This window comes from Nicotiana tabacum, chromosome 3 (genome assembly GCF_000715075.1).
Source record: "Nicotiana tabacum cultivar K326 chromosome 3, ASM71507v2, whole genome shotgun sequence".
Taxonomy (NCBI): domain Eukaryota; kingdom Viridiplantae; phylum Streptophyta; class Magnoliopsida; order Solanales; family Solanaceae; genus Nicotiana; species Nicotiana tabacum.
Window position 1 is genome coordinate 19,570,636 of NC_134082.1, and position 19,067 is coordinate 19,589,702.

Below are 19,067 nucleotides of genomic sequence, written 5' to 3' on the forward strand. Positions count from 1 at the left end.
ACTGGTAATATCTGTCCCTATGAGTAAAATTCAAGTTAAACGTGTTTTGATTGATCCAGGTAGCTCGGCCAACATTATTCTATCAAGGGTCGTAGAGCAGCTTGGCCTACAAGATCAAATTGTGCCTGCAACCCGAGTACATAACAGCTTCAACATGGCAAGTGACACCACCAAAGTTGAAATAATTTTTCTAGTAAACGTGGTCGGGACCATCCAAGAAACAAAGTTCTATGTGATCAAAGGTAACATGAGGTACAACGCATTGCTCGGAAGACCTTAGATCCATAGCATGAGGGCAGTACCCTTGACCCTTCACCAAGTTCTGAAATTCCCAACATCGGAGTGAGTCCAAATAATGTACGGGGAAAAACCTGCTGCCAAGGAGATACTTGTAATCTATGAAGTGATACCGGTATGGCACTTTCATCAGCAAAGGCATCGGATTTGAAGGGAAAATAAGAGGCTAAATAGCAACCACAGTCACCAGCCTCAACCCAATCGGAGGAGCAGGGAACTTACGAGGATGAAGACTATATGATACCTCGATCATTCATAATCCCCGATGATTCTAACGCCACAAAATCAATAATCGAAGAGCTGGAACAAATCATATTGATCAAGCATCTGCCCGATCGAAAGGTATACCGGGGCATGGGGTTAACTCCCGAGCTCAGGAAAAAACTTATTCAATTTCTTAAAGCTAATATGGATTGTTTTTCCTAGTCCCATCTCGATATGATAGGGATCTCACTAGAGATCACTACTCATAAACTAAGCTTGGACCCGAAGTTCTGCCCGGTGAAACAAAAAATGAGGCCACAGTCTAAGGTAAATCACGCTTTCATCAAAGATGAGGTAACCAAACTTCTCTAAATAGGATCCATTCAGGAAGTAAAGTATCCCGAATGGTTAGAAAATGTAGTGGTAGTCCCTAAGAAGGGAAACAAACTTAGAATGTGTGTAGATTATAAAGACCTGAATAAAGCATGCCCCAAGGATTCTTTTCCTTTGCCTAATATTGATCAAATAATCGATGCCTCGGCCAGCCACGAGACTCTCAGTTATCTCGATGCCTACTCTAGGTACAACCAAATATAGATGAACCCGCAAGACCAAGAAAAAACCTCGTTTATCACTTAATATGGCTCCTAATGTTATAATGTGATGCCATTCAAATTAAAAAATGTTGGTGTAACCTATCAACGCGTAGTAAATCGAATGTTCGAACAACAAATTGGGAAATCTATTGAGGTTTATATTGATGGCATGATATTTAAGTCCCTACGAGTATATGAAAATTTAAAGCATTTGCAGGAAACTTCGATATAATAAGGAAGTACAATATGAAGCTCAACCTAGAAAAGTGTGCGTTCGGGGTTGGCTCGAGCAAGTTTCTTGGCTTCATGGTGTCCAGTCGTAGATAATGTAAAGGCAGTGTAGAGGCTAACATGGTGCATAGCCACCCTAGGGCGATTAATTTCGAAATCCTCAGATAGGAGTCACTGATTCTTCTCACTGCTAAAGAAGAAGAAGAAGAGCAATTTTGCATGGACCCCGAAATGCCAGTAGGCCTTGGGGGAACTAAGGTGGTACTTATCGAGCCCGCCGCTATTCCATACCCCAAAAGTGGACGAATAGCTTTACATGTACTTGGCAGTCTTGGAGATAGCGGTAAGTGGAGTCCTGATCGGATATGAACGAGGTACGCAATTTCCTATTTATTATGTTATTCGGACATTAGGTGAGGTCGAAACTAGATATCCGCACTTACAAAAATTAGCGCTTGATTTAATAAGCGTCTCTAGGAAACTAAAAACATATATCTAGTGTCATCCAATATGTATCATAACAACTTATCCTCGTCGAAACATTTTGCACAAACCCGAGCTTTTGGGTTGATTGGACAAATGGACCATCGAAATCAGTGGGTACGATATTGAGTATCGACCCTGAACTGCCATCAAGTCTCAAATCATGGCAGACTTCGTGGCTGAATTTGTACTGGCCCTCGTACCTGAGGTTAAAAAACAACTGCTGATGAAATCGCATACATATTTGGGGATCTGGACCCTCTTTACGGATGGTTCTTTGAACGTGAAGGGTTCCGGACTCGGCATCGTGCTAAAATCACAAATGGCTAATATAGTTAGACAATCTATCAACACTACAAAATTGACTAACAATAAGCCCGAGTACAAGGCCATGATTGCAGGTCTCGAACTAGCTAAAAGTTTGGGAGCAGAGATCATAGAGGCCAAGTGTAATTCCCTCCTCATGGTAAACCATGTTAACAGGACTTTTGAAGTTTGAGAGGACCGAATGCAGAGGTACTTGGATAAACTACAGATGACTCTACATCGATTTAAGGAATGGACCTTGCAACATATACCTCGAGAACAGAATAGCGAAGCCGACACTCTTGCCAATCTAGGTTCATTGGTCAAAGATAACGAACTCAACTCGGAGACTGTCATACAACTCATGAGATTGATGATCGAAGAAGGCCACATCAAAATAAACTCCATGAGTTTGACCTGGGATTGGAAAAATAAGTACATAGAGTACTTAAAGAATGGGAAGTTCCATAAGAGCCAAAGCAGTCGAGAGCTCTGCGAACAAAGGCAGCAAAGTTCACTTTGTACCAAGAAAGAACATTGTTTAGAAGAATGTTCAATGGACCATTGGCAATATCTTTGGGACCGGGAGATACTGACTACATCATACAGGAAGTTCACGAAGTGATGACCTCATCACTTGTGTTGCAATTTCATTCAGTGTTTCGAGGCCTAAAAACCTCCCTTTTTACCCCACCTTGATTTACGTGCGTGGTTCGGACCTATATTCGGAAAGCCTTCTATGTGAAAATATGAGAAATAGAAACTTTGATTATGGTTGACCTTGGTCAACATTTTTAGTAAACAAACCCGGATCCGTGTTCCAACGATCCTGGGAGGTCTGCAATAAAATATATGACTTGGGCGTATGGCCAGAAATGAATTCCGTGGTCCCAAGCCTTAGAAATCAATTTTTGAAAGAAACTGCTTTACTGAATTATCTAAGGAATAAAGAAAAGAATTAATGTTTGAAACCATTATTATCGGGCCCATATTTTAGTTTCGGAGCTCGGTACAAACTTGTTATAGTATTTGAAAGATAACTGTGAAACTTGGTGAAAAACGGAGTTTATTTGACATGAGTTGGACTTCCGGTTGAAGAGTTATGAACTTTGAGAGTTCTTGATGAAAATATTGAGTTTTGAGGTTTAATTCATAATTTTACATGTTATTTTGATGATGTGATCGCACGAGTAGGTCCATATGATGTTTTTGAGTTAGTATGCACACTTGGTTTGGAGTTCCGAGGGCTCGGGTGAGTTATGGGTAGGTTCCGGGATGTCTTAGGCTTAAAAACATAGGTGTTGCAGGTTCAGAGAGGTGGAAGGCCTCTGACCGACCAGTGCGGTCCACACACAAAGGAATGCTATCGCGGATTGGCTTGTGCGGCCACACTGGATTTTTTACGGACCGCGGTGAGGGCCTGTGCGGCCGCACTAGATTCTGTGCGGTCCGCGGTGAAGAACATTTCATTGGTCCGACTTCGGAAGCCCATAGCTTTTGATCTACAAGGAATTTCGAGATGATTCAAAAACAAAAGTTGTAGCCATTCGTGTCTAGTTTCCATAAAAGTGAAGAAATCACAAGTTGGAAATCTGAATAGAAAGTTATGACCAAAATACTAGAACATGTCCCTGCAGTCAACCTGGTGAGTTGTGCGGTCGCTCTCCATTTTGTGCGGTCCACACAGGGGTCTAATAGGAGTATATTTAGACAGGATTTTCAGATATTTTTCATTTTTTAAGACCCCAAAAAGATAAGAGGCGAACCTTTCTTCTCCAAATCAAATGTAAGTCATTTTTAACTAGTTTTCTTCAGTCATTAACATCTTTTAGCATGATTTCAACATCAAATCAATGATTATCATGGGGGAAATTGTGTGTTTTGGGTAGAACCTAGGTTTTTCAAAAAATTGGGGATTTGGACCTCGATTTGAGGTCCGATTTCAAAACAAAATATATATTAGAGTTCATGGGGGAATGGGTAATCGGGTTTTTATTCGAACCTCGGGTTTTGACCATGTAGGCCCGGGGAAATTTTGACTTTTTTGGTAAAACTTTAGAAAACTCATTTTCATGCATTCAAATTGATTCATTTTGCATTTATTGATGTAATTAAGTAACTTGTGACTAGATACGAGCGAATTGGTGGTGAAATCGAGGGGAAAGCTATAATTGAATCGTGAATTTTGTTCGTCGCATCGGGGTAAGTGTTTGGTCTAACCTTAGCTTAAGGGATTAAGAGTCGAGTCCTGTTTACTATGTGGTAATTATTGAGTACGACCTATAGGCATGGTGACGAGTATCTATACGTCGGTGTCTAGCATGCCTGTGAGTCTTATATTGTTATTATCATGACTTCGTTGTATCTATCATGCCTTGGTAATCTTAACTGTTATCCCATTCCCGACTACCCCCGATATCTCGAGATCGAGCATAGGTATCGACCTCGAGGTCCCTATCGACCAGTCCGAAGCCAGGGTAGTAAGCCCCTCGGTTTGATTACTACCTCGTTTTAGCTTGCATTTCATCATTAAACTTCATATTCCTAGCATTATCTGCTCTAACAACTAGCATAAAAATACATTACGTATTTTTAGAATCCCATTTACAAATTTAATTGTTGTTACCATTTTCACGGTAAACAATTTGGCGCCCACTGTGGGGCTAAAAATAATAGTGATTATTTTCTTGCTAGTTTCATTGCACAAATGCAAGTTATCTCTCACGCTTTTTCTTGTCAAATATCTCTTGATTTGAGATCAAAACGTCTGGCTCGGTAAACAAAGTCGAGAATGACAACCTCGAAAACCACGGGGAAAATGGCGTGGCTATCCCGACTGTCGGAATGCAACCACAGAACCCCGATAATGCGCTCGGGCTGACTCTAGCGGACGCAGACTCATAGGACGCCCAACAGGTCGATGAAAACTCATACACCGATAGAAGCATACGACGTAGTGACCGACAAGAAGCCCAAAAAACCCCAGCCCGGGAAGAACAGGAAGTTAGTCTTCATGTTATTTTTGAAATGTTGTAGGCACAACAGTTGGCCATTGCTCAGTTACAAAGCCATCCGAATATTCCCAGCACAGCAACGCCGGAAACAGCTCCCCCCACCGAGAAAGTACCCGAGAGACCAAGCAACGATGGATTGGTAACCTACCCTGCAATAACAAAGATGCTTGGGGATCTCACCGAAAGGATCAAATCAGGCTCGTGGAGGTTCGTGCAATGGTCGTTCCTCGAGGATGCGGACCCGGGATCCATTTCAAAGAAGTCTAGAATGCTAGAACTCCCTAAGCACAATGGGACCTCATATCCCAACAAACTCATCACCCCCAACACATGCGCAGGAAAAGGAACGATCCAATGTCGCGCCCCTTTTATTTCGCAAAATTGGGTTTATGACATTTTAGTTGGGACAACTCTTTCCTTTTGGGAAAGGGGGTTTGCAGTTTTGAAGAGTCACCACCTAACAATTTAAGGTGTGTTAGGGCATATATGGGGTTCATTTATAACTATGTTTGGTAACTAGAGACAAGGTAAGGGCTTGAAATTATCCCAAGGGGAAGGTGTTAGGCACCGCTCAGGATCCACTAGTATGGTTCCAGGCCAAACAGTTTTTGTAAATTTGTACAATTAGCAAATAAACAAGTATGGGTCAAATAAAAGGGGATTTAAGTTTAAGAACACAGATGTTTGAAAAGCGATAAAGCAAGGGTTTAAAAGAATTACAATCTAAGCACATTTGTGAATGTACAGGGGGGTGTCTTCGATTTGTTTATAATATGGATCACATCAATGCAATACCCGGTATGACACTCCTCAAAGAGGGGCTACACGTGGTATTAACGCACTGGTCATCATATCCATATCTACCCTTTCCCTCCCTCGTGAAGGTAACTAAAGCGAGGGTTGGTCTCGACCCATATTGCATGTTGTTACACGTCCCTTCCTATCAGTCCCGGAGGAATTTAGGACTCATATCTTATAAAATGGGGGTTCTAGGCAAATCTTTATGTTTAAAGGAAAAATACTAGGCGAGAAATAAGAACACATAGGACTGCATTTAGGGGGGAAAACACAAAAAACAGATAAAAGGCTCAGATATACCTCCACAAGTAATGCACATAGATAGCACGACCCAAACACAGATAAGGTCCACATTTGAACTCAGAATGCTAAAGCATGGTATCTAAGTAATAGCAGCGGAACCAGATTTATTACATGACTCAACAAAGAAGTCTGAATCAGGTTTGCCTACTGATTTTGACACATTGACAGTTAAACATTAATCACAAAGACGGTTCTGGTTTTATTTAAGTTTACTACCTAAGGCTTGCCTAGGCGTAACATAATATGCAACAGTTACCACGATTATTGAAAAAAGTTAAAAAGTTATTTTACCTAAAGGCATGTTGTTCTAAATGTTGCAAAAACATGCAGGATTATGACCAGTTTTGCTTAAACAAGATAATCAAACATTAGACTATTTTATGTCCTTTTTTCATGCATCAGTAGTTTAACTAGGTGTAACTGAGCGAGATCATAAAAATATGGTATCTAACGTGCACATATGAAAAATGCAGAATGGTTGCAGAATATGTAGAATTCCTAAAGCATGGTTTCTAAATGCCCAAAGAGTTACAGCATTACTTCAAGATGTGCAGGAGCAACATTTTATATTAATGGTGTAATTTAGCCTAAGGCAGGATTTCTAAGTGTAAAGTGATGCCAAATGAGATGCTGAAATAGTAAACCTAAGAACATGGTATCTAATGCATGGCATGCTTTGAATGGGTTGATAATACACATAAAAGAAATGTAAACCTAAGACATGGTTTCTACTTGATGTTGATAGCATACATAACTACCCTCCCCTTTTCACTAGCCAGCCCCAATACTTGTTTATAACAGATTATTACAGACCAATACTAAAATGAATTACACAAGTAGAAATGAAAAATAAGAGATTACACTATAGAGATCTTGATTAGGACTTCCTCCCTGAGTTATGTAATAAATCACCTCAAGTGCCAAAATTGTTTCATAGCCCTTCTCATATCCGGGTGTGTCAGAGTTCCCTAAGGACCTCAAGGGATCCCGGGCAGTGCTCACACCCAGATTTCATAGCCGAGACAGAGTAAGTGCAGTGTGGAAAGTCTAGCTTTCATGTGTCCAAGTTCAGAGAGAGCTCAAGGGTCCCAAGGCAAGGCTCACACAAAAGGGGCAGAACTTAGTGGTCTAAGAGTAGAGTGAGAGTGATTATCATAGTTTTGAAAAGGTTGAATTGGAAAACAGTTTTGAAACAGCATGTTTGAAATAAGTTTGCAAAATATTAGAAGAGTTGCTTAGGGAAAAACAGTTTTGAAAGGAGAAGGGAATAGGAGCAACAACAACTTGGAACAAGCCAGCACACACTGAATAAGTTCAAACAATTTTATCATTTCAACATTCACAAGCAGGGAAGTAAAGGTTTGGGGACACAGAGAACCCAAATCAGAAACACGCAAACATGGATGAGAAGAGAAGCATATAGACCAGCAGGTACAAAGAACAAGTAGCAACCGATTAGCCTCCAGAACACAAAACTACTACTTCAACGGGTTAACAAGGGAATCATGCTCGAAGTTAAATAGTAATAAGACATAGGGACAGGGTATGGGAGTCGTTATGTTGAGGACAGGGGTCTATTACACATAATTAGTCATGTCGCTTAGTGTTAATCAAGTACATTAGGAGTCTATGATACTAACATGGCATACTAGTTGAGGGAAATAAATAAGAACTAAAGTAGACATACTGGTCGCGTATCAAACAAGACAAGTGATACCCAGACATGCTGAGTACACACTTGAACAAGAGAGGGCAAACTTAAGCATGTTGCATAAAGCAGTAAACAAGAAGAGCAATTAAATACATAAGCCATTAAATTTGTGCAGAAGGAGACATGGATTAACAGACATGGAGAACATAGTGTTGAGTTTTAGAATTGAACTAGGAACATACCAGTTAAGGAAGCAAAATGCAGAAAGTAAAGCAAGTAGAGTTCCACAGTCTAGCCTTGGCTTTCAGCTGGCTAGACAAGCAGTTAGCACAAGTAGAAGAGAAGAGAATAGAGAATTTTATGTGTGTGTGTTTTTTTTTGAACTGATTGTTCGTATTTTAAGACTGAGAGCAGAGTAAAATAATGTAAAGAATCAATCATTCAGTAATTAGGAAAAATTACATAATCAATCATGCACAAAATCAGCAAGGTTCTCTTCTAGTAAAGGGGTGACCAGTTAGTGATAAAGTGCAGGGCATATAATTAAGGAAAGAAAATTAAATACTTAAGTACGGGGTGGGTAATTAAGGGTAAATGAACAAAAGTTCAATTAAGGGAACAATCAATAAGAATCTGCAAGTACCACAGTTAATCGTAAATAAGGCAAGAAATAATCAAAGGTCGTAGAAATAGAAAAATAACCAGAAATCAGTATATAGGTATTACCATAGCAAATCAGTGAACAAGGATTCAGAATAATACTAATTTAAGGAAAATGATATAGGTTTTCCATGAATAAGCAACTAAGCCAAGTGTAAACAGAAAGAATTGAATCTGAAACCCTAATAGAAGTATACTAGGGTAAAATCACAAGATATTCTAATTAAACAAAGAAGTAATCATGTAAATCAAAACCTAGAACATTGGCCTATATCAAAAAACACAAACAAGTGCAGAATCCAAACAAAGTGTCAAAAATTAGGGGTTTTAGCATAGGCTAGTTAGGGTTAAGGAAGAACTCAACAAAATCAATCAAACACATAGACACAGGGGACTAAACACTTAAAACCAGAAAGTGTTTTGAAGAAAAGGATTTTTAGAAACCCTAGTTTAGAAAAGAGCGACTAAAATCAAAATAGTTAGTTAAAACAGGAGATTTTTAAAGGAAAACGCTTAATAATACTCGAATCCCCTCAGATCTATAAAGATCTGAGAAGAATTGAACAGTAGCGAACTAGGGTTTTAGGAAAATAGTACAGACGAAGAAAATTGGTTAAAAACTCATGGATTCAAACGAAAACAAGAGGAAATCCTTTCTTACAAACGAAAATGGTCGGAGACAGGCCAATGAATGAGTTTTAAACCGGAACATGTTGGCTTTCCTTGAGATCTTCTCAAGGACTCATGAAGTCGAAGAGCCATGGAGTATAGGAGACCGGAGGTGGTCGGAGAAGGCACGGGAACACCATATGAAGGAGGTTCTCGCCGATAATGGTGATTAGGGTTTGGGTAAGTTGAGAGAGAATTTGGGAGAGGAGGGATTCAGAGGCGGTGCAAATGAGAGAATGGGGGTAAGTTTTGGGGGGGTCGTTTGATTAAAAAAGGAAAGGGCTAACGTGGACCGTTGATCTGGGAGATCAACGGTCGAGATTAAATGGGGTAGGTGGGTTCCGGGTTTGGGGGTGGATTAATAGTATGTGGGTCGAGTTTTTTAATTGTAAAATTGGGTTGGGATATGGGGTCCGATTTGGCTATAATTGAAAGCCAATTTGGCTATAATTTAAATAGCCAGTTTTTCACTATTTAATTTATAAAACATAGTAGATAATTTCTGAAAAATAACTTAAAATGCTATAATGATTTATAATATATAATTAGCAATTTAAAAATATATGATCCAATTTTATGCATATAAAACATAATTAAATTTTAAAAGGGCTAATATTGCAATTATGTGTAATTTAGCTTTAAAATACTAAATGTAATTATAAAAATATATAAAAAATTACCCTAGACATATTTTGGCATAAATATAGAAATCCAATAGATGAATTGTCAAAACAATAATTTTGAAATAATTATTGAGGATTTTATGGATAAAGGGGAGAAAATAAATCAATTTAAAACCTTAAAACTATGAAACAAATAATAAAAACCTTGGGCATGCTTATATATGAATATATATGCTATTTTGAAGGTATTTTGCATATTGAAAATATATAGGGAAAATTGGGTATCAACAGCTGCTCATCTTTACCCGGGAAGAATGAAAGAGTTTCCGGGTAAAGAAATGATGGCCAATTTTGACCAAGCGAAATGGTTTGAAGAGGTTAGGCCGTACCCTGGCTTCTAATCTGCCTACCTATCCCTGGTTTCACAGGAATTGGGCCGTATGTAGTTTCGGATTCACCTATGGAGTATACCAATGAAGACATTTCAAGAACGGATGTGATATTTAGGGTTGGGTGAGTGGACGGTTTACGGGAATGGTTAGATTTGTTATGGCTGAGGGAACTGGAGTGGGATCGCTCCTGGTGGGATAGCCATCGCTCGTTGGCTTACCTGCAAATAGAAACAATACAAGCGTATACTGTGCATAAATTTAAACATGATGCAAATTCCCGTTGGACCATGAAAGTTGTCTTCGGACGATTGGAATGATGTCCTTAGACCATGATGTCCTGGGCCATGAAGTGTATGATAAGGGATTCGTAGGCCATGAAATGATGTTCTCGGGCTATGAGGATGGTGCCTCCGAACCATGACGTCTTTGAATAATGATATGCAAAAGATTGAAAGAGATCCTCAGCCATGACATAGTGTTCTCGGGATATGAAGATGGTGCCTCCAAACGATGACGCCTTTGGATGAGTTGGCGATATTTCAACACATTCAGGATGTGATACGAACAAGACAGAGCTTAGTCTTGCGAATTGAAGGGCAGAGCTTAGCCCGTAAGAGAAGCGAGATAAATAGTGCTTGGAATAATGCTTAGTTTCGAAGAAAATTTGAGGCCGAGCTTAGCCTCGAAATGTAGAAAAGTAGCCTTATGCAAAGATGCGAATGCAAGTGGAGGTAGAGCTTAACCTTGAAAGGCATAATGGTAGCCTTATGCAGAATGGAAGGCAGAATAGTTTCCTTATGCAATGCAAATGCAGATGGAGACAGCATTTAGTCTCGGACGGCAGAATGGTAGCCTTATGTAATGCGGATGTAGATGGAGACAATGTTTAGTCTCGGAAGGCAGAATGGTAGCCTTATGCAATACAGATGCAGATGGAGACAGCATTTAGTCTCAGAAGGTAGAATAGTAGCCTTATACAAGAAATAAAATAACAAATGACAGTAGAGTTTTCTTAGCTTATAGCAGATTGCGGCGTTCTAATTACTGGGAGCATCATGACATACGGGACATCACTGGTGTGTGCTGATAGCAAATGTTGGCGAGTGCAACGGTTCAAAGAGTCGTATTCTTGAACAATGTTTGTCCCATGAGCGTACAGTATGATTAAGGGATTACGCTTCCAAGTGCCTGCATTCAAAGAAAAATCGTGAGTTTTGTAAAGGGGGAGGTTAGTTCATAACCCTACTAGCTTCACTAGACTCGTTCGGCTTTGATCTGGTGATACCTTCTGTATTACTGGGTAACTTAGCTAAACAAAGCAGTTTCAATAATAATCATGCATGATTTTGTAAAAGTATGACATAAATTAAAAATAACTTTTAGATGAACCGATGACTGTGACGTAGTTCAGGACATTGCAACCTCTCCTGTTAACGGAATTTTGAGGGTGCTCCTCAAAATTCTACCCCAAATTTATGGTTGATGTTTCTGGCTGTTGCTCATGCAGCGATCGGCTAAAATTACTTCAGAATTTTTAGGGTCCTCCTCAAAATTCTGCCCTAGTTTCCAATTGCAGGGGAAATGAAATTTTTATTGCATTAAGACCGAACCTATAGGGCTGCCTACGTATCCCCTCTTAAACGGGAATCATGTCAAGCGTAGTTCAATTTGTTCAATTTCTTAAGTTCTTCAGCCAAGTTCCTGATAAGCAGGTCCTTTTCATCACACTCAGGTGTGCCTGAGATAGGTTGGGTGGAGTGTGGCATGGTCTCCACATAGATAAGAGTGTTATGGTGGCTTGGTGTATGGGTGTGGAAATGGTCATTTGTGGAGTTCTGAGGTTCTGGGATGAGTAGCGAAGCATTGTTTGGGGTATGACAGGTTTTACATTGGTTCTTTTGTAGAGCAGCGTGATGGTGAGGCGTAGGATGATTCTGCTATTTTGGGATGTTTTGAGGAGGTGTAGGGTTTTGAGCATTGGGGAAGTTGATATTTGGGGTGTTGAGGGAAAATGACAGGTTTGCCAGATTTCGAACCTGATCGAGCTCTTCCTGAAATTTCAACAGTTTCTGTTCAAGCTGTGACGCATTCTCGTTAGGAACCCGAATACCCTGGCCATTAGTGGCCTCTACCCGTTCAGATGTGTTCTCCTTCCTGATGTTGCTTAAATCTTCCATTTTGCCTTTCCTCTTGCCTTTAATGGGACTAAGAGGATGAGTGGGTGGAGGGCCCCTAGATCTTGTGAAATAAGATGACGATGCCAGAGTGCACGAACTAACCTTTAGGGAGGGGAGTAATAAGAAAAATTAAATACAAAAAGGTAATCAAGTCAGTGAGGATTATGAAAAGTATTGCAATATTTAAACACACAGTGCGGGAATGTAAAGCGTGTCCTAATTTGGAAACCTCTTTCTACCCGAGGTAGGCCTAGCGACAAATAGACTTGGAGAAATTTTAATGTTAAATGCCTCATTTTATTGATAAAGATAGGAGAATCCCAAAATGACACTAAATAGGCAAGAAATAAAAGTCACTAATGGCCATTGGCTTTATTACATTTGGAAGGCGAGTAAACCTAATCTATTTGGCCTCAGATGGACCTTCCTCAGGTTGAATGATCTCGTTGATCAAATCCTCCAGCTCGCGTAGGTTCACCAGTAAAAATGCCTCTGTTATGTGTTCTCCTTCGTTTCCCTCAGTGTTCTGGCAGTCGGCAACTCTCTTCCTCACTTTTCCTTTCTATTCCAATAGACTGTATTCTAGATATTCCAACTTTTCGCTAGCTTTGGCGGCCCTCTCTTTCCACTCATTGATTTGGTCATTTGATGGAAGACTCCTCCACCAGTCTAGTAAGAGTGAGGGTGTTCTAACCATACCGAAGCTGGGGACCCCGTTCTTCATTTTCTGCAAAACAAAAGGGTTAAGACCATACCCCCACCGGACTCGACTATTTAACATCAACAATTAGCATGAAGCATTTAGTTCTCCAAATAAATGCACAGAACGTGATGATGTCCATTGGGTTTAGGGAAACCCAGTGGACTTTTGGATAAGGCTATCTTAAAGGATCATCATGTGGAAGACATAACTGACCCGGCTAGGTTTGACCATGATGCATGCACAATTTAAACAGAGTAAGGTTTCTATGGGGTTTTAGACTGGTACCCTTGAGCGGACAACTCAAGGGGGAAGGCACGGAACTGTTGACTGCACCGATGATCGACTAGTTTTACCGTAAATAAGCCTTTTCGAATTTAGGGGTAATGATATAGGAAGGGTGCAACTACTCATCAAGCGTTACAATAGTATTTGTTTGGCACGAGTAGAGTATGATATTGATCATGATTATGCAATAATTAAAAGCATGTTGACATGTATTTTCACATTAAGAAAGAGATAAATACAGCAGTTTCATAATTTAAACGGTTATAAAGGAAGGAAACAAGAAAGATATGTCAGTTTCGTTTTTGAAGAAGAAATTAAACGCTTAAAGAAATTAAACAAATAATTGCACATAGGGAGGGTACAAATTTACAAAACAGTATGAAATGCTAAAAGCCTAGATTCTCCAGCAGAGCCGCCATGCTGTCACGCCCCCTCTTTCTCGCGATATCGGATTTATGACATTTTGGTTGGGACAACTCTTTCCTTTTGGGAAAGGGGGTTTACAGTTTTGAAGAGTAGCCACATAACGATTTAAGGTGCGTTAGGGCACCTATAGGGTTCATTCATAACTATGTTTGGTAACCAAAGACAGGGTAAGAGCTTAAAATTATCCCAAGGGGAAGGTGTTAGGCACCCCTCAGGATCCACTAGTGTGGTTCCCGGCCAAACAGTTTTTGTGAATTTGTACAATTAGCAAATAAAAGTATGGCTCAAATACTAGGGGATTTAAGTTTAAGAACACAGATGTTTGAAAAGCAATTAATGAAAAGCAAGGGTTTAAAAGAATTACAATCTAAGCACATTTGTGAATGTAAAGGGGGTGTCCTAGGTTTGTTTATACTATGGATCACATCAATGCAATACCCAGTATGACACTCCTCAAAGAGGAGCTAAAGGTGGTATTAACACACCGGTCATCATATCGATATCTACCATTTCCTGCCCCGTGAAGGTAAATAAAGCGAGGGTTGGTCTCGACCCCTCTTGCATGCTGTTACCCATCCCTTCCCATCAGTCCCGGAGGAATTTAGGACTTATATCCTATAAGGGGGGTTCTAGGCATATCCTCAGGTTTAAAGGAAAAATACTATGTGACAAATAAGAACATATAGGACTACATTTAGGGGGAAAACACAAAAAATAGATAGAAGGCTCAGATATACCTCCACAAGAAATGCACATAGATAGCACGACTCATACACAGATAAGGTCCACATTTGACCTCAGAACTCTAAAGCATGGTATCTAAGTAATAGCAGCGGAACCAGATTTATTACATGACTCAGAAAACAAGTTCGAATCAGGATTGCCTACTGATTTTGATACGTTGACAGTTAAACACTAATCACAAAGACGGTTCTGATTTTATTTACGTTTACAACCAAAGGCTTGCCTAGGCATAACATAATATGCAACAGTTACCTGGATTATTGAAAAAAGTTAAAATATTATTTTACCGAAAGGCATGTTGTTCTAAATGTTGCAAAGACATGTAGGATTATGACCATTTTCGCTTAAACAAGATAATCAAACATTAGACTATTTTATGTCCTTTTTTCATGCATCAGTAGTTTAACTAGGTGTAACTGAGCGAGATCCTAAAATATGGTATCTAACGTGCACATATGAAAAATGCAAAATGATTACAAAATATGCAGAATTCCCAAAGCATGGTTTCTAAATGCCCAAAGAGTTACAGCTTGACTTCAAGATGTGCAGGAGCAACATTTTATATTAATGGTGTTATTTAGCCTAAGGCAGGATTTCTAAGTGATAAAGTGATGCCAAATGAGATGCTGAAATAGTAAACCTAAGAACATGGTATCTAATGCATGACATGCTTTGAATGGGTTGATAATACACATACAGGAAATGTAAACCTAAGACATGGTTTCTACCTGATGTTGATAGCATACATAACTACCCTCCCCTTTTCACTAGCCAGCCCCAATACTTGTTTATAACAGATTATTACAGACCAATACTGAAATGAATTACACAAGGGATCCCGGGCAGTTCTCACACCTAAATTTCATAGCCAAGACAAAGTAAGTGCAGTGTGGAAAGACTAGCTTTCATGTGTCCAAGTTCAGAGGGAGCTCAACGGTCCCAAGGAAAGGCTCAAATTAAGGGGCAGAACTTAGTGGTCTAAGAGTAGAGTGATTATCATAGTCTTGAAAAGATTGAATTGGAAAATAGTTTTGAAATAGCATGTTTGAAATAAGTTTGCAAAATAATAGAAGAGTTGCTTAGGAAAACAGTTTTGAAAGGAGAAGGGAATAGGAGCAACAACAACTTGGAACAAGCCAGCACACACTGAACAAGTTCGAAGAATAATATCATTTCAACATTCACAAGCAGGGAAGTAAAGGTTTGGGGACACAGAGAACCCAAATCAGAAACACGTAAACATGGATGAGAAGAGAAGCATATAGACCAGCAGGTACAAAGAACAAGTAGCAACTGATTAGCCTCCAGAACACAAAACTACTACTTCAACGGGTTAACAAGGGAACATGCTCGAAGTTAGAATAGTAATAATACATAGGGACAGGGTATGGGAGTTGTTATGTTGAGGACAGGGGTCTATTACACATAATTAGTCATGTCGCTTAGTGTTAATCAAGTACATTAGGAGTCTATAATACTAACATGGCATACTAGTTGAGGGAAATAAACAAGAACTCGAGTAGACATGCTGGACGCATATCAAACAAGACAAGTGATACCCAGACATGCTGAGTACACATTTGAACAAGAGAGGGCAAACTTAAGCATACTGCATAAAGCAGTAAACAAGAAGAGCAATTAAATACATAAGACATTAAATTAGTGGAGAAGGAGACATGGATTAATAGACATGGAGCACATAGAGTTGAGTTTCAGAATTGAACTAGGAACATACCAGTTAAGGAAGCAAAATGCAGAAAGTAAAGCAAGTAGAGTTCCACAGTCTAGCCTTGGCTTTCAGCTAGCTAGACAAGCAGTTAGCACAAGTAGAAGAGAAAAGAATAGAGAATTTTTGTGTGTGTGTTTTTCTTGAACTGATTGTTCGTGTGTTAAGATTGTAGAAGAGAGTCATTTATATAGTAGTTGAGAGCAGAGTAAAATAATGCAAAGAATCAATCATTCAGTAATTAGGGAACATTACATAATCAATCATGCACAAAATCAGCAAGGTTCTTTTCTAGTAAAGGGGTGACCAGTTAGTGATAAAGTGCAGGGCATATAATTAAGGAAAGAAAACTAAATACTTAAGTACGGGGTGGGTAATTAAGGGTAAATGAACAAAAGTTCAATTAAGGGAACAATCAATAAGAATCCGCAAGTACCACAGTTAATCGTAAATAAGGCAAGAAATAATCAAAGGTTGTAGAAATAGCAAAATAACCGGAAATCAGTATATAGGTATTACCTTAGAAAATCAGTGAACAAGGATTCAGAATAATACTAATTTAAGGAAAATGATATAGGTTTTCCATGAATAAGCAACTAAGCCAAGTGTAAACGGAAAGAGTCGAATCTGAAACCCTAATAGAGGCTTACTAGGGTAAAATCACAAGATATTCTAATTAAACGAAGAAGTAATCATGTAAATCAAAACCTAGAACATAGGTCTGTATCAAATAACACGGACAAATGCCGAATCCAAACAAAGTGTTAAAAATTAGGGGTTTTAGCATAGGCTAGTTAGGGTAAAGGAAGAACTCAACAAAATCAATCAAACACATAGACACAGGGGACTAAACACTTAAAACCAGAAAGTGTTTTGAAGAAAAGGATTTTCAGAAACCCTAGTTTAGAAAAGAGCGACTAAAATCAAAATAGTTAGTTAAAATGGGAGATTTTTAAAGGAAAATGCTTAATAATACTCGAATCACCTCAGATCTATAAAGATCTGAGAAGAATCGAAAAGTAGCGAACTAGGATTTTCGGAAAATATTAGAGACGAAGAAAATCGGTTAAAAACTCATGGATTCAAACGAAAAAAAAAAGAGGAAATCCTTTCTTACAAACGAAAATGGCCGGAGGCAGGCCAGTGAACGAGTTTCAAACCGGAACATGTTGGCTTTCCTTGAGATCTTCTCAAGTACTCATGAAGTCGAAAAGCCATGGAGTATAGGAGACCTGAGGTGGTCGGAGAAGGCATGAGAGCACCATAGGAAGGAGGTTATCGCCGGTAATGGTGATTAGGGTTAGGGTGAGTTGAGAGAGAATCTAGGAGAGGAGGGATTCAGAGGCGGTGCAAATGAGAGAATAGGGGAAGGGTTTGGGGGGTCATTTGATTAAAAAAGGAAAGGGCTAACGTGGACCGTTGATCTGGGAGATCAGTAGTCGAGATTAAATAGGGTAGGTGGGTTCTAGGTTTGGGTATGGTTTAATAGGGTGTGGGTCGAGTTTTTGAATTGTAAAAGTTGGGGTTCGATTTGGCTATAATTGAAATCCAATTTGGTTATAATTTAAATAGCTAGTTTTTGCCTATATAATTTATAAAAAATAGTAGATAATTTCTAAAAAATAATTTAAAATGCTAAAATGATTTATAATACATAATTAGCAATTTAAAAATTCAGGATCCAATTTTATGCATATAAAACATAATTAAATATTAAAAGGGATAATATTGCAATTATGTGCAATTTAGCTTTAAAAATACTAATTGTAATTATAAAAATATATAAAAATTACCTTAGCCATATTTTGTCATAAATATAGAAATCCAATAGATGAATTACCAAAACAATAATTTTGGAAATAATTATTGGGTATTTTATGGATAAAAAGGGAGAAAATATATCAATTTAAAACCTTAAAATTATGGAAAAAATAATAAAAACCTTGGGCATGCTTATATATGCATATATATGCTATTTTGAAGGTATTTATGCATATTTAAAAATATATAGGGATATTTAAAATATATAGGGAAAATTTGGGTATCAACACCCAAAAGATGATGGGATCGAGCCCACCTTATTGGAGAAGCTCGGGGAAACATTCTCAAAAGGAACCATGATGTGGCATCATAACCTAGTGCCCGACCCCATAAACTTGCCTACCGTACCGGCAGACTCCTCCATAAAGACATACGCCAACTCCATCGAAACGATGACAAGAAAGCCCGATCCATCCAGGTCTGAGCAAAGGGAGAATGAAACGCTACGGGGATTCGCACCCGTTCCCCGATGGAGCAAATGGGATCACCTTCGATCTTGGATGACTGGGCAATACAGGCCTTCACTCAAAGCCTAAACGAACCGAGCCCAATAATTTCAGGGAAGTTCAAACAAAGCTTGATTGGATGACCGCCCGGGAGCCCCCTCGGGCTTAACTTACCCAAACAGGCTCCTGGCAAAGAAACCAATGCCAAACAGAGCGAGGTACCGCCCGTGCACCGCAGATAGGAGGAACATCCTGAGATGCAAACTACCTTGTGACGATCGAAGAATGGCCCGAGGGAAAAATCCTCGAGGGGTCATTAACAAAACCAGATTCGATGAGGACGTATGGCCAACAAGAGTGCCTCGCCTACCAAAGTACAATTTCCACATCGCTATACCAAACATCGTGCTTGCCGTAGGCAAAGCCGGGGACATCAAATGGCTCGGACCAATTCGGTCGAATTCCTCTCAAAGGCATTGCAGCCTGGCACAAGATCTACATAGCAAGTGCGG